The sequence below is a fragment of the Lissotriton vulgaris genome, chromosome 2_1 (genome assembly GCF_964263255.1).
Source record: "Lissotriton vulgaris chromosome 2_1, aLisVul1.2, whole genome shotgun sequence".
Classification (NCBI taxonomy): domain Eukaryota; kingdom Metazoa; phylum Chordata; class Amphibia; order Caudata; family Salamandridae; genus Lissotriton; species Lissotriton vulgaris.
Window position 1 is genome coordinate 867062469 of NC_141687.1, and position 23115 is coordinate 867085583.

A 23115-nucleotide genomic window follows, 5' to 3' on the forward strand; every position below is an offset into this window, starting at 1 on the left:
AATCCAACGGAAACATTTGTTAAGCCAGACAAAGGTGCGCCAGGGAGTTTCGAATGCATGATAGAACTTTTCGCTGCACCAGTGTCCAACAGAAAAGGCTCAACGACGCCCGATGTAGCAACTGCGACGTAAGGCCCTCTCTGATCAACCGGAACTGATACCACTCCCTCTCCTTGTCTTCGGCTATCCTAGTAATTACTGTCGTCAGTTCCCTGATCGACGTAGTAATCGTCTACATTGTACTGCGCAGATCGTCCTTGCGATGATCCACGTTGATCAAAACAATTATTGGAATCGGATGAGTTATCAGAACGATCGTTCTGAGCACCACGACCTCTACCACGTGATGCCTGCTGTGAACCACCACGACCTCCTCTAGATGAGTTACTACCATTACGTTCGTTTAAAACAGGACAATTGAATTTAATGTGGCCTTCTTGTCTACAATAAGCACATTGATTGTACCCTAACGAAGATCTTTGGGAAGAGGAGTCATTACGGGTTTGGGATCTATTCGATTGCGGCTGCGATCTGTTCTGTTGCGAATTATTCTGAATTGAACGTGGAGGATACGCTTGTTGCAACAACACTTTAGTTTTTAGCTCTTTCGTCTTTTTATCAGCACGGTCGTTCTCTTCTTTCTCTCTATTTTCATAATATTGTGCCGTAGCCAATATCTGAGCTGAAGTAGAAACGGCCCATGCACTTTCTGAATTCCTCAATTTATTACTCAAATCGGGCAGTAAGTTTGAAACAAATTTATCCACGAACAACCTTTGACCACCCTCAGTACCCATATCCTGTCCACTATGGTCAATGAATGCCTCCTCGAACCTCGTAAAGAAGTCGGAAACACTCTCATCTTTCTTCTGCTTACAGGCTGACAATTTGTCCCAGTTCACCTTCATAGCTGGCATTAGAGTTTTCATTAATGTTATTATTCTTTGAGGGAGAGCAGCAATCAACTGTTCAGGCTTAGCGCCACCAACTTGCAACCCATCTGCCGCTACGATGGCCGCCCAATCACCACCTAGTTCATTTGCATGATTTTCCTGACGAATCTTAGCCCATACCGGTTGCGGTACGACATTGCCAAACAACATGTCGATATCGGCAAGATTCATTATCGTAGCATCTACGAGCTGCGATAATTCTTTGTAATACCCTGCAGGATTTTTGCGAGGGTCAGGCAAAGATTGCTTCACCTGCAACACTTCCGATCTTTTCCATGGGAGATGTATCCATACTCTCTGGAAGTGCGGCGGAATAATAGGAATAGCAGTAGCATCGCCTGGCATCCACACTGGTGGAACTTCCCGCATAGGGTATTGGCCAGACTCGTCTGGCTGTTTTTCAATATCCTCAACGAACAATGCATGAGGTATCGGAGCGGGACGAAGAGATAGCAACCGCTCAACAGCACGTCGAACGTTAGTATCCACTATCAGCCCATTTGCGAACTGAAGCTGGAGATCAGACAGAGCGGTGAGCACCTCGTCAGGCGCATCGGCCGCTATTTGATCATAAAGGAACTTACACATTTCATTAAACACATATCTCTGGGTTGGTATATTGAATTGACAAAATGTTTCGAGGACAACACGGGGTGGACTTCTCTGAGGATTTACCATCCAACCCATCGCCATGTTATACAGCGCCACGCGTTCTCTGTTTCCAGGAAGCTGACTACGTCTCTGAGGACCATCGGAACCAGCGGACCCAAGAACAGGTCCGAGCGAATGAAAGAAACTCGCTGCAAGAGGAGAATTGCGAGAACGAGTAGAAGGAGAAGCATACGATACAGGACTAACAAGAGAAGGAGTAGAAACAGTAGCAACAGCAGGGGTTAACAAAACAGGAGCAGTAGCAGGAGCAGTAGCGGGAGCAGGAGTATGTGGAAGCGGAGGAGCAGTAGGGATAGCAACAGGCAAAGGAGCAGGAACAGTCGGAAGAACGGGTGCAGGTTGAGGAACAGGCGGAGGAGGAATAGGCGGAAGAATAGGTACGGCAGGGACCACAGGAACTGCGGTACCCTGTACGTACGGAGGTGGCGACTTCATAAGATAAGACATTAAGGGATCCTCAACTAGCTCTTCCTTCTTTTCCGACTCCGTAGGCAAAGCAGGATAACATTTATCTACAGTCATACGCTGTAATCGGTCAAACACTTCCTTATCCTTAACCTCCTTATCTCGCTGAAATTGCTCTGCTTTCTTCACTATGGTAGCAACATTATCTCGCTGATTACGTTTAGTCTGTCTGATTTCTTTCTGTTGGGCTTCCTTACGCCACAACCGAAAGGCATCAAACATGGCCGGCCTTGACTTTCTTTCAAACAATTTAATCTCTAAATTATCTAAGATCGGGGCCTCGAAGCTACCATGAGGTGGCCAGCGAAGGTCGCCGTCCTTTTTCGTGTATTTAATCCAATAATCGTTAAAGGTAATTGGGCCTAGTGAGGTTCCGTGACAATTGTAAGTGGTGTTTTCGACTCACACGAATATGGGCAAGTCTAGTATCTATGAACCGCAAATGACGAGTTTAGTAAGTGTGCGCAGTTTCGCTGTGCTAACTTAAACCGTTCGTTTGTTACGTGGGTTTGTCATCTGTACCCACGGGTTCCATCTTAGATACGGCATCCATTTTGTCTCTTGCCCTCAAGTAGCCAGCGAACGGACGCTGTCCGCTTCGCGACCCTGGGACTCCCAAGATATGGCGGAAGACACATGTTCTTTGTAAGTGCCTTTATGACGAGGGGGATGCTACTGTAAGGCAGATGGCGCCGCTCGAGGCTCATCTTGCCGCACGGACTCATTGTCTCAGCTGTGCATCTCATTAGGCACGTCCCTTTGATGCCTGTATCTCGTGCTTCTCGACACTCCCCTTTTACACCCTTTCCGATCTCCCTACTGTCTCCGTCTTCCTCTGCACCTGTCTTCGTTCCTATTTCGATCTACTTTACTGCTGATTGGAATTTGCTAATGGTGGGAAGATGGGTTTTTACAGTTGGGAACCGCCAAATGTTTCCGCACTTATGTTCCGGACCTTGTGTGTTTCAAAGTGACCAAAGCGACCCCTCTGAGAGCGACTTGTGGGAACCAGGTTGTAAACTATTGTGTATCATGTTATCCTATGGGTAAAAACTGTATAAAAGGAGCGATCCACAAATACAATTTGAAGCAGTCTCCCCGAACTACACTCGATGTACTTCCTGTGACTTCTGTGTTCCCTGCAGTAAATAAACCTTGACTCTTTGACGCCGAAGGAAGTGTCCCGTGTCTCTGTGACTTGTACGCCGGAGCAGGTTACCCACGAAGGTTTCAGGTGTTGTGCCCTGGCACCGCTGGGTCCAAAGGAACCCAGTCCTTCAGTTGGCGCCCAACGTGGGGCTGCATCAGTGGTACCGGTCCAAGCCCGACGATCGTGAGGAACTTCGTGTGAAATCTCCGAGGGAAGGTGCACCCCGCTTCATCGATCCTGTTGTCGAAATAAGTGGCCCGAAGACTTTTCCCGCGAAGATTCCCGCCTCCTAACGGCTGCGACGGACTGCTGCCCTGACTGTAGACCTGTTTTGGCGCCTGGCGTAGACCTTGGTATAGCGAGACGATTGACGGGCCTTCCTGAGGACGCCATTGATCTTTGAGTTAAGTATTTGTGGGTCGCTCCCAGAGTTCTTTGTTGTAAACACTTTAGCGAGTGTTTTTGTTGTAGACACTTTAGCGGGTGTCTTTGTTGTACACGCTGTGTGAGTGTTTTTGTCGGTGACACTTTGCTAGCGTACTTTGTTGTTGTTGTATTTGTTTGACGACTGCAGCCGCCAAAGACCGAGGGTTTTGTTCTTTACTGGGACTTGGTAAATCCCGAAATCCCGTAACCCTTGAAGTTTGTGAAACTCGGCTAGTGTGCAAGATGCCTGGTCGTAGTACTTTGTTCAGTTGCTTTAGACCTTATGGTGCGGATTCCCTGCTGGAGGACTCGTGTCCGATACCTCCGGTTGGAACTCCTACTTATGATTTGTATAGCAAACATGGGCTAGGCCCGATTGCTTTTAACGATTATTGGATAAAATATACAAAGAAAGACGGCGATCTTCGTTGGCCACCTCACGGTAGCTTCGAAGCGTCGATCTTAGATAATTTGGAAATAAAGTTGTTCGAACGTAAATCAAGGCCGGCCATGTTTGATGCCTTTCGGTTCTGGCGCAAAGAAGCCCGACAGAAAGAGATCAGACAAAATAAACGCAGTCAGCGAGATACTGTTGCTACTATAGTGAAGAAAGCTGAGCAGTTTCAGCGTGATAAGGAGGATAAGGATAAGGAAGTGTTTGAGAGATTACAGCGTATGTCCATAGACAAATGCTATCCTGCTTTGCCTACGGAGTCGGATAAGAAGGAAGAGGCAGTTGAGGATTCTTTAATGTCTTATCTTATGAAGTCGCCACCTCCGTACGTACAGGGTACCGCAGCTCCTGTGGTCCCTGCCGTACCTGTTCTTCCACCTGTTATTCCTCCACCAGTTCCTCAACCTGCACCCGCTCTTCCGCCTGTTCCTGCTCCTTTGCCTATTTCTATTCCTACTGCTCCTCCGCTTCCACATACTCCTGTCCCCGCTACTGCTCCTGTGTTGTTAACCCCTGTTGCTGCTAATGTCTCTACTCCTTCTCTTGTTAGTCCTGTGTCTTATTCTTCTCCCTCTACTCGTAATCGTAATTCTCCCCTTGCGACAAACTTCTTCCAGTCGCTCGGACCTGTTTTTGGCTCTGCTGGTTCTGATGGTCCTCAGAGACGTAGCCAGCTTCCTGGTAATAGAGAACGTGTTGCGCTATACAATATGGCGATGGGGTGGATGATAAACCCTGTTAGAAATCCACCACGTGTTGTCCTCGAAACGTTTGATCAATTCAACATACCAACTCAGAGGTATGTGTTTGATGAAATGTGCAAGTTCTTACATGATCAGATAGTGGCCTTTGCGCCTGACGAGGTGCTGTCCGCCCTGTCTGAACTTCGGCTCCAGTTCGCAACTGGACTGATAGTCGACACTAATGTTCGACGTGCTGTTGAGCACTTACTATCTCTTCGTCCCGCTCCTATTCCTCATGCATTGTTCGTTGAGGACATTGAGAAAGGAGATGGGTCTGGCCAATATCCTATGCGTGAAGTTCCGCCGGTTTGGGTACCCGCTGATAATACTAATGCTAATGCTCCAGTGGCGGCGCATTTCCAGAGAGTGTGGATACACCTCCCTTGGAAACGATCGGAAGTGCTTCAGGTGAAACAAACTTTGCCCGATCCTCGCAAAAATCCTGCTGGATATTACAAGGAATTGTCGCAGCTCGTAGACGCTACGATAATGAATCTGGCCGATATCGACATGTTGTTTGGCAATGTCGTACCGCAACCGGTATGGGCCAAGATTCGTCACCAAGATCATGCGAATGAATTAGGTGGTGATTGGGCTGCCATTACAGCGGCAGACGCGGGACAAGTGGCTGCTACTAAACCCGATCAGTTGATTGAACTTCTTCCCCAACGAATCATTACATTAATGAAAACGCTTATGCCAGCTATGAAGGTAAATTGGGACAAGTTGTCAGCCTGTAAGCAGAAGAAAGATGAGAGTGTTTCAGACTTCTTTACGAGGTTCGAGGAAACATTCGTTGATCATAGTGGACAGGATATGGGTACTGAGGGTGGACAGAGGTTGTTTGTAGATAAATTCGTGTCGAACTTATTGCCCGACTTGAGCCATAAATTGAAAAATTCAGAAAGTGCGTGGGCTGTTTCTACCTCAGCTCAGATATTGGCTACGGCACAATATTACGAAAATAGAGAAAAAGAGGAAAATGACCGTGCCGATAAAAAAACAAAAGAGCTAAAAACTAAAGTGTTGTTACAACAAGCATATCCGCCGCGTTCTAATCAGAATGCGCCTCAACAGAATAGATCACAGTCGCAATCGAATCGATCGCAGCCGCGTAATGATTCCTCTTTCCAAAGATCTTCGTTAGGGTACAACCAATGTGCTTATTGTAGACAGGAGGGACACATTAAATTTAATTGTCCTGCTTTGAATGACCGTACTAGTGGTACTTCGCCTAGAGGAGGTCGTGGTGGTGCACAGAACGCATCACGTGGTAGAGGTCGTGGTGCTCAGAACGACCGTTCTGACAATTCATCAAATCCTAATAACTGTTTCGATCAACGTGGATCATCGCAAGGACGATCTGCGCAGTATAATGTAGACGATTATTACGTCGATCAGGGAACTGACGATAGTAATTACTAGGACAGCCAAAGACAAGGAGAGGGAGTGGTATCAGTTCCGGTTGATCAGAGAGGGCCTTACGTCGCAGTTGCTACATCGGGCGTCGTTGAGCCTTTTCTGTTGGACACTGGTGCAGCGAAAAGTTCTATCATGCATTCGAAACTCCCTGGCGCACCTTTGTCTGGCTTAACAAATGTTTCCGTTGGATTCTCTGGCGCCCCCGTTAGCAATCCAGTTTCGTGCCCTTTGCCCCTTAAAATTGGGCCTTGTGAGCTCGAAGCTCCATTGATTTTGACCACTGGTTGTGGCGAAAATCTTTTGGGTCTGGATTTGCTTAAACGTTTGTATGCGACTTTGTATTGTTCTCCTGCGGGTGTAAAGCTTACGTTAGGAGAGAGAGTAGTCTCTCCCATGTACTTGTCTCTCGATAAGCTTCCACCGGAATTGGATTCTCTTCCTGCGTCTTTGTGGGCGACGGGTCCAAATGATGTGGGCCTACTTGATATCTCCCCTTATGTTGTTCAGTTGAAATCTAATGTGCGATTGCCACGTATTCCCCAATATCGTATCTCCCTTGATGGTGAACGAGCTTTGTTAACGATCATCTATGATTTGATCGAGAAAGATGTCATTGAAGAAACTCGGGGAAACGTGTGCAATAGCCCTGTACTGCCCATTCTTAAACGTACTGATCCTACCAAACCACCTGTTTATCGTTTTGTTATCGATTTACGGGAGGTAAATAAAATTGTGGTTCCTCAATTCCCTGTTGTGCCTGACATCACGGCGCTACTGACTCTGATTCCAGCTACTGCTTCATGGTTTTCGGTGATTGATTTGAAAAATGCATTTTTCAGCATCCCGATTGCCGAAGAGAGTAGGGACCTTTTCGGTTTCTCTCTTGGTGGACGTAGCTTCCGGTTCAAACGCGCTCCTCAGGGCTACTGTGAAAGTCCATCGATTTACAGTCAAGCTTTGAAGGGTCAACTAGATGCGTTTAGGTTGCCGGTTGGTGCGGCTTTAATCCAATACGTCGACGACTTATTGGTGGCTGCTGATACTCAGGACATTTGCAAAATTGTTACAGTGTCGTTGCTGCAACATCTCTGTGAGTTAAATCACAAGGTGTCACCTTCTAAACTCCAATATTGTTGTCAAGAAGTAACCTATCTAGGTCACTTATTGTCAAAGGAGGGAAGGAGATTGACCCCAGAGAGAATTGCAGCGATTGCGCGCATGGCTGTGCCACAAACCCAAAGAGATGTGCGTGCCTTTCTAGGTATCACGTCGTACTGTAGGCAGTGGATTCCTAATTTTTCGTTGCTAGCGAAACCATTGGTGGCTCTTACGTGTAAGGATGTTTCTACTCCTTTACCATGGACGGAAGAATGCCAGAAAAGTTTTTCTGAATTACGTGATTCATTGTGTTCGGCTCCTGTGTTAGGTACCCCTGATTACAGTAAGCCGTTCACGTTATATGTTCACGAGAGGGAAGGTTGTGCGTTGAGTGTTTTAACGCAACCTTTTGGTGGTAAGCAACGTCCATGTGCATATTTTTCCTCGACCTTAGACCCAGTAGCTAGAGCATTACCGAGTTGTTTGAGAGCAACTGCGGCAGCTGCGGTCTCCATCCGACAATCAGCAGGATTGGTCATGGATAATATGCTTACGGTGATGGTTCCGCATGCAGTCGATACTCTGTTGAATCGTACGAAAACTCAGCACTTGACGAGTGCGAGGTTGTCTGGGTACGAATTGACGCTCTTGGCAAGCCACATTCAGATAAAACGTTGTAATGTCCTCAATCCGGCAACTTTGTTACCAATTAGTGCAGAGTCAGATGCAGTAACAGAACATGACTGTTACTTGCGGACAGAGGAGGAAACAAAAGGTCGTGTGGACCTTAAAAACACCCCATTGGAAGACCCGGATGGCACCCTGTATGTGGATGGGTCATGTTTTAAGTTGCCGAATGGTGATGTGACTACTGCTTATGCTGTGGTGACATTGAATACTGTTGTTGAGACTGCAAGATTGAATCAGAATTCTGCCCAAGCTGCAGAGCTGATTGCTCTTACTAGAGCATGTGTATTAGCAAAAGGTAAACGTGTGAATGTGTACACCGATAGTCAGTATGCTTTCGGTGTAGCGCATAGTTTTGGACGATTGTGGCGAGAACGTGGTTTCTTGACGTCGCATGGCACGAAAATACAGCATGGCCAGCTTGTGAACGATCTTTTGGATGCATTAACTTTGCCTGCTCAAATTGCAATTATTAAGTGTAGTGCGCATCGTAAAGTGACGGATGATGTTGGTCGTGGTAATGCGTTCGCAGACGAGATTGCTAAGGAGACTGCTCGGAACCTTAGCACTCGAATGTATGTGACGAGTTCGGTTAGGTGGCCTACAGAATCGAGTATGTGTGAAAATACCATAGAGAGTGTGAAAGCAATTCAGAATGAGGCCACCGACACTGAAAAAATGAAGTGGAAAGAAAGTACGGGAAGGTTGGATGTGAATGGTTGCTGGATTGATTTGTCAGATCAGAAAAGATGGATGTTGCCTGATGCGTATGTACTGGCCGTTGTGCAAATGGCACATGGGTTAGCACATATTAGCGCGAAAGGTATTTGCAAGTTGCTGGCTGATGTGTGGAAGAATGATGGAATTACTAAGTGTGCTGAACGTTTGGTGAAGAATTGTATGGTGTGTATAATGTACAATCCTGGCAAAGGAACCCCAACTCCTCCTGGCAGTTTTGCTCCTCCTTCGTATCCCTTTGAGGTGATCCAGTTGGACTTCATCCATATGGAGCGATGCCATAACCTGAAATACGTTTTGGTTGTGGTTTGCGCATTCTCCCGATGGATTGAGGCCTATCCCCTCAAAGACAATACTGCTTTGTCTACTGCGAAAATCCTACTGAAGGAATACTTTCCTCGGTATGGAATGCCTAGAGTCGTGTGGTCAGATAACGGAAGTGAGTTTGTTGGAAGTGTGATGAAGAGTGTGTGTAAGGGCCTTGGAATCAATCAGAAATTCCATAGCGCCAATCATCCTCAGTCAGCTGGATTGGTTGAAGGGTACAATGGCACCCTTAAACTAAAATTAGCGAAGATTCAAGCTACGACTGGACTTTCGTGGCCTGATGCTTTGCCTCTAGCATTACTGTCAACTAGGGCGACTGTACACTCCCGAATAGGGCTTAGTCCCTATGAAATAGTGTTCGGCCGTCCTGCGAATGTGTGGGGGGTTCCTAGGCCAGGTGTATTCTCTGATCTTGAGTTTCCGATGTTGATCGATTACTTACATGACTTGACTGCTAAACTGAGGTTAATTCATCAACAGGTTTACGACGCCTTGCCGACGCAGACGGAGGGTCCAGGCCACCAGCTCCAGCCCGGGGATTGGGTGGTTGCCCGAAATTTTTCACGCAAAAACAATCTGGACCCCCGCTTTACCGGACCTTACCAGGTGCTCCTGGCCACGAGGACTGCCGTTCGTCTTGAGGGGCGGAAAAATTGGGTACATGCTACCCATTGTAAGCGAGTCCCTATTCCTTTGCCGGCAGACTCGTGGATAAGGAAAGGCATCGCGTCAACAGAAACAGAAACATTGCCGGCGTTTGTACCTTTTAGCGACGCACAGCTTGTTGGAGAACCCTCGGCGCAGCAGAAAGCCACTGTTGAACATTTGTCAGCAAAAGACTCAAGACCAGATCAACGAACTGATCAGCAGGACGCTGTCTCTTCAATAGATCCTTTGTTCGACGAGCAGACACGTCCAGGGAAACATCGATATTCTTTGCGATCTCACACTAAGGACAAATAAATTTGCTTGCTTTGCTGAAATTGATAACTGCAATATCTTCGTTTCCCATGATCAATTTTGAACATTCGTATCATTGAAAATTGTTTTGTATATATATATATATATCAAGCTTCTTCCTTGTATCTTTTTCCTTCCACAGCTGGGAAATATTGTGCTAAATAATATATACATATTGTGTATTGAGGGCCGTAGGGCCGCGCGCGTACTTCCTTCTGGACAGTAGGTCTTGACGCTAGGTTAAAGACCGTCGGTTCCTAGGAACTCCTGGGGATTGACTATTGCTGCACAGAACGAAGTGCGTCAAGAAACGTTGCGGACGGTCGTAGGAAAATGGCATTCTCGAAGCTGAATGATTTGGAAGGAGCTCAGGCGTACAGAGTCAAGCTGCAGAAACTCAGTCGTACTAAATGTTTTGTATTCCAATTGTTTTTATTGTTTTTGACTGCTTCTGCATTTTTGGCGGGTGGGGTGTATTACACTATGTCTTACTTTTTCCTTGCTGCTCCTACTCCTTACCCTAACCTTACTTCTACTGCTTCTCCTCATTCCTTTCATATGTTACCAGAACACGAACAGGCTAGACGTGTAGAATTCCGCAATAATTCCTTTATCCAGCTCCTCCATCAGCATCAGTTAGTGGTTAACACTACTAATTGTTGGGTGTGTGGGTTGATGCCACATACTACGGGTAAGGGAATTCCATATCTGGTGTTACCGTATAGTTCCCAAGGGTCAGCTCGAGCATTCCAAACAATGTTTCGAAGCGCACTGGGTTCCCACCCCACGCAAGAACAACGTTCCCCCAACTTTGGTCCTACCTCGTATCAGAGGCTGCTATCGATGGCTATAGAGGATATGGAAGATGAGATCCATGATCCTTTTCTTATCCCTAGAGAAGAGGTACAAGCCTATAGGGTCTTAAGTAGAGGGGAATATAGTATGTTCACTAATGAAAAGCAGCTTAAAAGCTCGTCTCCAATATGGGTCGTACCCCACACTGGTACTCTTTGTCTTGTGGGTCGTGGCTCGCAAGCCTCACTTGGAGTAAGTGCTTGCACTGAAAGTTACGTTCTGCCAATGTCCCCGACCCCGGTGTTTCTGGCTGCCAAGGGTACATACTTTATCTGTCATGATCGTGCATACACATGGTTGCCCGCAGACTTCATGGGCTCATGTTTCGTTGCAAATCTGTTGCCTCCGACGTTTACTGTAGATGCCGATTATCATAAGACTAGAGTTGTACGAGGCGTAATTAGCGAAGAGGATACTGCCGGTCAAGAGGCAGGAGACTTTTTCAAGGGTTTCCTCCCGTTTTGGGGACCTATGGTTAATAGTAGGAACCTGAGACATTTGACTCGAGTGGTAGAATCGACAGCTAATATTACTGCCAGTGCCCTTGGTAATATCACCACAGAACTTCAGGCGGAGAGACTTATGACATTACAAAACCGTATGGTTTTAGATGTTGTCTTGGCAGATCGCGGTGGGGTATGTAAAGTGATCCATTCGAGCTGTTGCATTTTCATCCCAGATAATGCTCCTACTGTCTATCAAGCCATCTCGAAGTTGCACAAGATCTCCGAATCCATACACGTGGATGTAGGGGATTGGACGCTACTCGGTTGGTTTTGGGGCCTGGTGTCGACTTGGGGTTGGAAGATTCTGATGATCATCGGGGTTGTGGTAGTGTTCCTGTTCACCTGTTGCCTTTGTGTGCAGTGTGGTCCTGCCTTATGTGGCCTTTGTGCTACAACGTGTATAAGACAACCATCTGTTACCAAGGGGACTCGATCGGACAGAGCTATGCTACAACGACATCTTGATGGTCTGATGAATATCGAATATGATTCCGACTAGTGCTTGCCTACATGAGGGCAAAAGGAGCGTCTGAGGTTCCGTGACAATTGTAAGTGGTGTTTTCGACTCACACGAATATGGGCAAGTCTAGTATCTATGAACCGCAAATGACGAGTTTAGTAAGTGTGCGCAGTTTCGCTGTGCTAACTTAAACCGTTCGTTTGTTACGTGGGTTTGTCATCTGTACCCACGGGTTCCATCTTAGATACGGCATCCATTTTGTCTCTTGCCCTCAAGTAGCCAGCGAACGGACGCTGTCCGCTTCGCGACCCTGGGACTCCCAAGATATGGCGGAAGACACATGTTCTTTGTAAGTGCCTTTATGACGAGGGGGATGCTACTGTAAGGCAGATGGCGCCGCTCGAGGCTCATCTTGCCGCACGGACTCATTGTCTCAGCTGTGCATCTCATTAGGCACGTCCCTTTGATGCCTGTATCTCGTGCTTCTCGACACTCCCCTTTTACACCCTTTCCGATCTCCCTACTGTCTCCGTCTTCCTCTGCACCTGTCTTCGTTCCTATTTCGATCTACTTTACTGCTGATTGGAATTTGCTAATGGTGGGAAGATGGGTTTTTACAGTTGGGAACCGCCAAATGTTTCCGCACTTATGTTCCGGACCTTGTGTGTTTCAAAGTGACCAAAGCGACCCCTCTGAGAGCGACTTGTGGGAACCAGGTTGTAAACTATTGTGTATCATGTTATCCTATGGGTAAAAACTGTATAAAAGGAGCGATCCACAAATACAATTTGAAGCAGTCTCCCCGAACTACACTCGATGTACTTCCTGTGACTTCTGTGTTCCCTGCAGTAAATAAACCTTGACTCTTTGACGCCGAAGGAAGTGTCCCGTGTCTCTGTGACTTGTACGCCGGAGCAGGTTACCCACGAAGGTTTCAGGTGTTGTGCCCTGGCACCGCTGGGTCCAAAGGAACCCAGTCCTTCACTAGCCCATGCTTACTATAGAGCTCATACGTGGGAGTTCCAACCGGAGGTATCGGACACGAGTCCTCCAGTCGGGAATCCGTTCCACAAGGTCTGAAACAACTAAACAAAGTACTGCGGCCAGGCATCTTGCACACTAGCCGAGTTTCACAAACTTCAAGGGTTACGGGATTTACCAAGTCCCAGCAAAGAACAAAACCCTCGGTTTTTGGCGGCTGCAGTCGTCAAACAACACAACAAAGTACGCTAGCAAAGTGTCACCGACAAAAACACTCACACAGCGTTAACAACAAAAACACTCGCTAAAGTGTCAACAACCAAGAACTATGGGAGCGACCCACAAATACTTAACTCAAAGATCGATGGCGTCACCAGGAAGGCCCGTCAATCGTCTCGCTCTACCAAGGTCTACGCCAGGCGCCAAAACAGGTCTACAGTCAGGGCAGCAGTCCGTCGCAGCCGTCCGGAGGCGGGAATCTTCGCGGGAAAAGTCTTCGGGCCACTTATTTCGACAACAGGATCGATGAAGCGGAGTGCACCTTCCCTCGGAGATTTCACACGAAGTTCCTCACGATCGTCGGGCTTGGACCGGTACCACTGATGCAGCCCCACTGGGGGGGCCCACTGAAGGACTGGGTTCTGTAAGACCCAGCGGTGCCAGGGCACAACACCTGAAACCTTCGTGGGTAACCTGCTCCGGCGTACGAATCACAGAGACACGGGACACTTCCTTCGACGTCAAAGATTCAAGGTTTATTTGCTGCAGGGAACACAGAGATCACGACAAGTACACAACGTGCAACTTGGGGAGACTGCTTCAAATTGGTTCTGTGGATCGCTCCTTTTATACAGTTTTTACCCATAGGACAACATGGCACACAAAAGTTTACAACCCGGTTCCCACCATTATCCCCCAGAGGGGTCGCTTTGGTCACTTTGAAACACATGAGGTCCGGAACATAAGTGCGGAAACATTTGGCGGTTCCCAATTGTAAAAACCCATCTTCCCACCATTAGCAAATTCCAATCAGCAGTAAAACAGATCGAAATAGGAACAAAGACAGGTGCAGAGGAAGACGGAGACAGTGGGGAGATCGGAAAGGGTGTAAAAGGGGAGGTATCGGGAAACACGGGCTACAAGCATCAAAGGGACGTGCCTAATGAGATGCACGGCTGAGACAATAAGTCCGTGCGGCAAGATGAGCCTTGAGCGGCACCATCTGCCTTACAGTAGCATCCCCCTCGTCATAAAGACACTTACAAAGAACATGTGTCTTCCGCAAATATCTTGGGAGTCCCAGGGTCGCGAAGCGGACAACGTCCGTTCGCTGGCTACTTGAGGGCAAGAGACAAAATGGATGCCGTATCTAAGATGGAACCCGTGGGTACAGATGAAAAACCCACATAACAAACGAACGGTTTAAGTTAGCACAGCGAAACTGTGCACACTTGCCAAACTCGTCATTTGCAGTTCATAGATACCAGACTCGACCATATTCGTGCGAGTCGAAAACACCACTTACAATTGTCACGGAACCTCAGTCTGGGTCATCGAGGAGGATCTTTGGGCACTGGACTTCGGGTCCCAGTCGCCGGGGGAATGTCCTCGTGGTCTTGGGTCACTCAGGCACAGGCCGGGCTTGGCGGGTGCAGAGTGGGCTGGATTCGCAGAGTGGGCTGGATTCGCGGTTCCTGGCTGGCACCAGGGGTATTGCTGTTGGAGCAGAACCACTGCTCATGGGAGTCCCAGTCTTTTGGAAGGTTCAAGGCAGGCAGGTCCTTCGGGGTTGTCGAGGTTGCTGTCCACAGGAGACGCCAGAGTTTCGCCGGAGCAGGTTCAAGAATCAACAGGCCTGTAGAGTTCTGGGGTCCAAGTCAGTGGGCGGCGTCCTTTTGATAGCAGCTGCACAGCAGGTCTCCATGTTTCTTGGTCTTCTTGTTGTTGCAAATCGGGATCTGCCGAAGGAAGGTTCAGGGTGCCCCTAAATACTAAATTTAGGGGCGTTACAGGTAGAGCAAGAGCAGGGACCAATGGGTCGCTGTCCTGGGGTGGGTACACCCCCTAGTCTGCTCCTCTCCTGTGGAGGGGGGCAGGAGCCTAGCTGTGATTAGGCAGGGCTCCCCATCTTCAAAATGGCCGGGGTCCGGGGTAGTGCTTCACCCCGTCTCCCCCACCTGAGGGGTGGAGTTGGCACAGGTTGGCACACCCGCCTTCCTGATGTAGGGTTTCCCGCCAGTCTTCGCGCCAGAGTGGGGGGTCAGAAACAGTTGTGGCCAGTTGCTGAGTACAGCAAATGGTCAGGAGAAGCTCACAAGGGCGGAATGCCTTTAAAGCTTCCCCTGCCCATTCTGAGGGAGGAGGCTTGGCACCTCGTCCCAGGATGTGCATTGTTGCAGGCCCAGGAGAGCGAGGGCTCTCCACCCAGGGGTCCAGCAACATGTCTGCTGTGTGGCAGCCGTGGCAGCCCCTCAGACAAGACGTGGATTGTAGGTTAGGTTTCAGGGGGCATCTCTAAGATATACTCTGTAGTACATTGTATATTAAATCCCACACTGGCATCAGTGTGGGTTTAATGTGCAGAGAAGTTTGATATCAAACTTGTCAGTCTTCAGTGTAGCTATAATGGTGCTAAGAAGTTCGTAATGACAACCTCCCAGCACCAAATACTCTTAATGGCATCACTGCACTTACAGGGCTTATGCACCTGTGCCCACACCACTGGCATAGAACACCCAGCTAGAGCGGTGACTGGTGTATGCCAGGGCAGTGGGTTTTGTGGGCATGGCACACAGGGATGTGTGCCATGTCGACTCTTTGTTTAGTTCTGTACTTAGACACTCAGCCTGCAAAGGCAGTGTGTGGGTGTCAGGGTACAGGGCCCACAAGGGTGGCATAATAAGTGCTGAAGCCCTTAAGGGTCTTCTCTGGTCATCATGCCCTGGGTACCTAGTGTACCATTTACTAGGGGCTGACAGGTGGCCAGAGATGCCAATTGGGTTTTAGTTTCAACACAGTTTTCAGGGAAGGAACACAGGCCCTGGGCACCTGGTTGGCAGGAGCCCAGGGCACACCCATTCAAAGCACATCAGCAGTTCAGCAAAAAGTGGGGGCATACCAATACAAGAAAGATGGCACTTTCTCACACCTGTCCAGCGGGAGCGCGTTCAGCCGGTGGTGCGTGCTGTGGCCGTTACCTGGGGTGAGTGCCCACTGCGTGAGGTTCTCCCCGCTGTGTGCCCCGCGGTGGCGTGATCAGCCACTCCTGCTCCGCGCACAGACTGCACCAGCACATGGCATTTCCTTCCTGCCTTCAGCCCCCACCAACGTCCACCTGCGTCTGGGACGAGTGCTAGGCCCCAACACCTTCCTGGTGCAAGGCCCTAAATCTAAGGCTGCCTGCACCCGCCAAGAAGACGAGGGACAAGAGAGTGAGAGAGGGCAGGACTTCACGGCCTTCATCACACACAAAAAGAAAGAAAAGAAAAACCATTAGTAAAGGTAATAGAAAGGAGGAAATACTGGGATCCCAGCAAGGCCCACCAGCACGCACAAGGGTTTTGGCACCCGGTGTGATCCCCTACATGCGCGCCGAGGAGATATCATCACAACAGTCAGCGCCCAATAGCAAAACTCGCCTCTTCTGCCCCATCAGGGCCAAAAGCCAGTCCATCGCACGTGGCCAAGCACTAGTGCGCACGCCCACCCACAGATCCTCAGCGTCAAAATAACACCCTCACACCGGTGTGCAGACGCACGGTCGCCATGAGCAACCCACCCACGTCTGGCGCTGATAGCAGACATGCCGGGGGAAGCAATCCAGACAGGAGTGCTAATGCAACGCCCGCCGGACATAGCCACATGGCGGTGGCACCGCTGCCACCATTCAGTGAAGCCTCAGACCATGCCACGGCTGCGCCACAATGAAAGACGTGGGTTGAACGGCTCAACCACTACTTCAAAGGGACAAGGGAGACCGATGGCACCGTGAAACAGTTGCTTCTCATCTACTATGGAGGCTCGGAAATCTATGACCTCTTCGAAACGCTCCCCAACACGGGCAACGACGACGACTACGAGGCGGCGGTCGCCGCGCTCAACAGGCACTTTGACCCCCAACTCAACCCCGACTTTGAGAAGTTCATGTTCCGGAGGGTGTTGCAGATGGACTCGGAGTCCGTCAATATGTTTTACTCATGGATGCGCCGGCTGGCTAACATGTGCACCTCCACAGAGCACCGGGAGGAGATATGGGACCAAATCATCCTGGGATGCCACTCCAAACTCTCGCGGAAACTGACCCTTCATCAACCTGGGATCTCGCTGGAGGAGATCCTTGTCCTGGCCCGCTCCCACAAGCTGTCGGACTTCCGAGTGGAGGAAATGGAGGCTGACTTAGACACGCCAGTTGCCGCCTCACATGTAACCAGACACCCCCCCAATCAAGGAAGACAGGGTCAAGATGATCCAAAGACGCCCCAACATAGCTGGTCAAGCTCCAAGACCACCACCTGGAGGGCAGTGTGGATACTGTGGGGAAGACCACTCAGCAACAGCCGTCTGTGGGGCGAAGGGGAAGACATGCTCCCGCTGCGGGAGGCTCAATCACGACGCCAAAGTGTGCCGCAGTGGAAGGGTTCAGACAGACTCCGTCAAAGCCAAGGGGCATGTCGTAGCATGTTCGCCAGATCTCCCTTGATCATCCACCATCGACATCGGAGGCTCAGCAGCAGGAACGATATCCTGTGTTTGAAGACGATGACGATGAGGTATTTGTGGTGTCATACGTCAGCAGGACAGACCATCGCCGAAGACCACCTCCAATGTGCTCCATCACAGTGAGAGGCACGGTTGTTCAGGCCTTCATCGACACCGACGCCTCTGTCAACGTGATGGACTCAGAGCAATACAACCGCCTGTCACCACGGCCCCCACTTGCACCATCGAGGGCCCAGATCTACACCTACGGAGGGACTGATCCACTTCCTCTCTGAGGTCAAGGTCGCCAGCCGAAAATACACCACCGATACCAAATTCCACATCACAGAGGGAAGAAAAGGGACTCTGCTCAGCTGCCACACAGCGGAAGACCTGGGGCTTGTCTTTTTTGCCAACCAGGTCCATGACTCACACGCCAAAGCCATTCTGAAGGAGTTCCCAGCTCTATTCACAGGACTAGGGAAACTCAAGGGCAAGAAATTCAAACTCCACATTGACCACTCTGTGAGACCAGTCGCCCTCAGGTCTCGGGCCCCACCCCCTGGGTGTCTCCGCTGGTCGTGGCTCCCAAACCCAATCAGCCCGGAGCCATCCAGCTCTGTGTGGACATGAGGCTACCTAACATGAGGCTACCTAACACGGCTGTTAAAAGAGAACGCCACATTACCCCCACCATGGATGATATAGTGGCTGACCTAAACTGGGCCAAGGGTTCTCTAAACTGGATTTGAACGCCGGGTATCATCAGCTGGAACTTGAACCCAAGAGCAGGTATATCACCACCTTCTGACGCACGTTGGACTCCGAAGGTACAAGAGGCTCAGCTTCGGGTTGTCGTCGGCAGCTGAAGTCTTCCAAAATGCCATCAGAGAGACACCGTCAGGGCTGCAGGGCGTGATTAACCTCAGTGATGAAATCTTGGTATTCTCAGGCACGTTAGAGTATCATCACAATCATCTCCAAGCCACCCTGAAGAGACCAGAAGACTGCGGATTGACCCTTCACAAGTCCAAGTTCTCGTTTTACCAAGAATCCATCGATTTCTTTGGATATACCTTCACCCGAGAGGGACTGCTAGTAGATCCCAAGAAGGCTGCAGCTATCCGAACAGCCAGCATTCCGAAGAACCCCACAGAAGTAAGGAGTTTTCTCTGCATGGCCACCTATTGTGGGCGCTTCATTCCAAACCTTGCTGCCATGTCGGAGCCGCTCCAGGTCCTCACACGCAATGATCACAAGTGGGAGTGGACTGGGATCGCCCACAAGGCATTCAATGACATCAAGGCAGGACTGCTCGACAAAACAATAATGGCCTACTTTCATCCGGGGCGGCGCCCTGAACTGATCGTTGACGCCAGCCCAATGGGTCTGGGAGCGGTCCTCCTTCAAGAACACAGCCCTGAGGTCTGGAGGCCAGTAGCCTCTGCCAGCAAGGCCCTTACCGACATGGAGACAGGTACCCCCAAATTGAGAGGGAGGCCCTGGCCATCAAGTGGGTATGTCAACACTTTTACCTCTACCTATGCGGCCAAGAATTCTAGGTGGTGACCGACCACAAGCCTTTACTCCCTCTCTTCGCAGGCTCATCTAGACTGGCGCCCCCGAGGATCGAGCGATGGGCAGTACAGCTGCAGTCCTACAACTTCAAGATCGTGTTCCGTCCCGGGGCCTACAACTCAGCTGACTTCTTAACCCGCCACCCAGAGTGCAGGTCACCTCCAGACCCTTCAACGATCACATGCAACGCTGAGGCATTCATGAAGATAGTATCGCAAGGTGCGTGCCCCACAGCCATGACACTCGAGGAGATTGGCTGTGCCACGAAAGAAGATGAGACACTGTCACGAGTAGAGGCCGCACTGGACACCAACAGATGGGCACACTTTATGGATGGAACCCGCCCTCTCCGAATGGAGATCAGCCATGCCCGATAACAGCTCTGGCAAGTACGCCACAAATTCAGTGTGGGGAATCAGGGAGTTGTTCTGAGAGGACACCTAATCGTAATTCCAGAAAGGCTACGGAAGCGGATTCTAACACTTGCACATGTTGGCCACCAGGGGATGGCCAAGACGAAAGCAAGGCTGCGAAACAAGGTCTGGTTCCCCGCAATGGACTCCATGGTGGAAGAGATGGTGAGATAGTGCCATGCCTACACAATCACAGGAGGAGATCCGGCGCCGGTGATTAATGAAGAACCTAGTGAGATCCCCTGGGCAAAAGTCAGCCTGGACTTCGGGAGCTTCCCAGACGAACGTCACATGCTGGTCATGGATGACTGGTTTTCAAAATTCCCTATTGTGGAGGTGGTGGCGTCCAAGGCGTTCACCCACATGAAGTGAGTTCTAGGCAAGACATTTGCAATGATGGGGCTGCCTGAGGAGGTCAAGTCAGACAACGGTCCACCGTTTCAGGGCTGGGAATTCTAGGAGTATCTAGAGAGCAAGGCGATTCGTCATCGGAAATTCACCCCTCTCTCGCCTCAAGCCAATGGGGATGGGGAACATCTGATGCGGACACTGAACCGAGCGCTGTGCATCGCCATAGACCAAGGTGAAGACGCCCAGATAGCTCTGGACCGATTCCTTGGTGCCTATCGCCAGACGCCTCACAGCACCACCAAATGTGCCCCATCTCATCTGCTATTCAAGCGGCCCCCACGAGACAGCATCCCATCAGACCCGATGTGGGACCCCTCCGAGCGAGACAACGAGCGGTTCAGGCCAGAAGGGAGACGACAAACTGCAAGGCCAGCGAGGCCCGTCAGGCACAAGAGCCCCAGCTAAAAGTGGGAGACCGAGTGGTGAACAAAGATCAACACCCCGGTTGGAAGATCCGGATGCCCTACGAGCCGGAGGTGTGGACCTTCGTGGGCATTCAAGGGGGCATGGTAACTGCTCGGAGAGGACAGCACTCCGTCACGAGAAATGTGTCTAGCTTCAAGAAGATGGGCGAGAAAGAGTCTGGCCACGAAGAACTCGATCATTCAGAAAGAACCCCAAGTCTCTCCCCACCTGCCTCGCCAGGTACATTGAGTCCGTCGCAGTGGGAATTCAGAAGTGTGAGCGAAGGTAGCATCCCCGTGGCTGGGTCAGCCTGTTCTGGCGAAGCGTTTGAGTCATCCCTGGATGTTTTGTTCAGCGCAGTGGTCAGTTCTAGCTCCCGGAGCCAGAAATATGATCTCCGGCCGAAACCAGTGCCAAGCCACAGACTGAAAGACTTTGCGTATACGTCTCCATGAACTGGTGTAACCCAATGGTCTGTTACTAAAAGAAAGGAGGGATGTAGAGAGCCACCCGGACTCTCCTCTATAATGTAACCACTTTGCATGCATGCATACACCCCTTGGGCGGGCTCGTCCCGAGGGGATAAATAAAGCGCGGAAGACCGCTCGGAGTCTTCCAGCCACGAGAGTAAAGAGCACTGGTGTTGTACATTTATTTAAGTGCAGCAGCGGCCTATTTCCATGTTGCACTACAGGGGTACCACGTGGGTGGACTGTGTCCCCCATCTTATTTTACCGGGAGCTCGATAACTGGAAAAAAATGAGCCACATATTCACTCTTTGACCTCTCTGGGGCGAGATCAGAGCCCATTCAGAACGCTGCTCACGCGCTGGCTTTTCTGATGCAATCGCATCTAAGGGGTGAGCAAGGGGAGACAATGAGTCTGATGTTGCAAGCCACTTTTCGTGATGTCAGCGTCCCCCCACTTCTTTTTTTAGGACTTGTGCCCTGATGCTGCCTAATCTTTGTTCCACCTGAAGCCTCTTTCTTCCACCCCTACATTTTCCTGCCTCTTTATCTCAATCTTGATGACTCTTTTTCATCCACGCCTTCTCTCTTTGCCAGTGTTATACCATCTTTCTCTTTCTCATTTTCCCCCTTCACTGCCTATAATGGCTTGCTCTGGGTCAAAGTCTAATGTTGAAACAAGTAAGATCTGGTCCTAAAAAGTGAGTGCCAGTGCCCACTATCTACAGCCACTGGCACAAACGTGTATGTATTCCTTAACCTTCTAATGTATTTTTTTTGCAGATTTGTGTCAACACTCTGGTAGTGAAAGAAGCAGAGCTGCATGCTCGTGTGAAGCAATAAAAAAAAGATTCTTGTGAATCTAGTAAATGAGCTTGGTTGGGCCAGTGGGCTCACTTTAGGGGTGGCGGAGCAGGACCCTCTTCCCTCATTTAGAACTAGGCCTGATATACTATTTATCAGTGAGCCCTGGCAGCACCGCGGTGAGCTGCAAGCGCAACCATGATGCTCTGCTGATGGATACACAGTTTGACAGAGGGGAAAAATACCAGGGGGAAGATTTACAAGCCTCGCACCACTTTTGTGTAATTTTTAACATGGGAAAAGTGACGCTAAAGTGGCGCAAGGCGCTTGTAAATCTGCCCCCAAGTATTTTGCAAATTCGTACTAATGCAAGTGCTTTGTTTCTATCTCTAGCTGCGGTGCAAACTGAAACCCCACAACGTGCCACAAACTGACACTGGTGCGGGTGACGGCCCCCACCTCTCTGCATCTATCTTCGGACCGCAGAATTCACTTCACAGCTCTCCCTTTTACATCCCGTCGACTTAGCAGAATGACAAAATGGAACTTCTCTTTTCTCTTCAACATACGAGAAATGTGGACACTACAATACGCTAGTCGGTAACGCAACAAAATACTAGGCGTTGTTTTGGGACCGCCAGGTATTTACACTCAAGTGTAAGTCACTCCAAAACCTTAAAGATGCGAATGCTTTATTTTCAACATGATTTCTTTTCTGCAGATTCGCTTCTTGCTGTGTTGGTGTTTGCTGCCACCACGTGGCAACTACTCGAACGGCAAGCTTTCTGTAAAAGTTTAGTTTCACTAGGACTCTGCGGAATCATTTTTGGATTTATGGAGTAATTTGGCCTTTATACAGTGGTCAAAGTGGGGTGGGGGGGACGGGAAGCAGGGGAACTGTGGGCGGAGAATCAGAGGGCGGGAATAACCCGTTGATTGGGTCAGTGGGCAGAGTCAGAGATGTGGAATCAAGCAAAATATCCCAATTTGTAGTATTTGTTTCGCATTCACTAACCGGTTACAGCTTATTACGTTATTTTATTTGACCAATGGATACACATGTTTATTTAAGGTTTAATATGAGTTATTCACATTAAAATACATTCACAAAGTGAGATACGTTTCCAATCACAGAATGTCCCAAATATCCTTAAAAGTGGAATCTCAAGCCATTTGTTTCACAGCCATGGAGTTTCTGTCATCAGCACTTCTCCTCCCTTTTTCCATAAGAGCAGTTCAAACATGAAAGGCAAAATATCCTAGTTTGCAAATGTGTTCCACATAATTATAGCTCTGCCATATTTGCCACATTATACATCATCTGCTGCATAATTTGATGATTTTAACTAGTAAATTGATTAAAGCTCAAACGGATCAAAAGTTCCTAAAGGGCCCTTTGCAAAGGTTGACTGGCCACATTTCTAACTGCTGCAGTTGTATG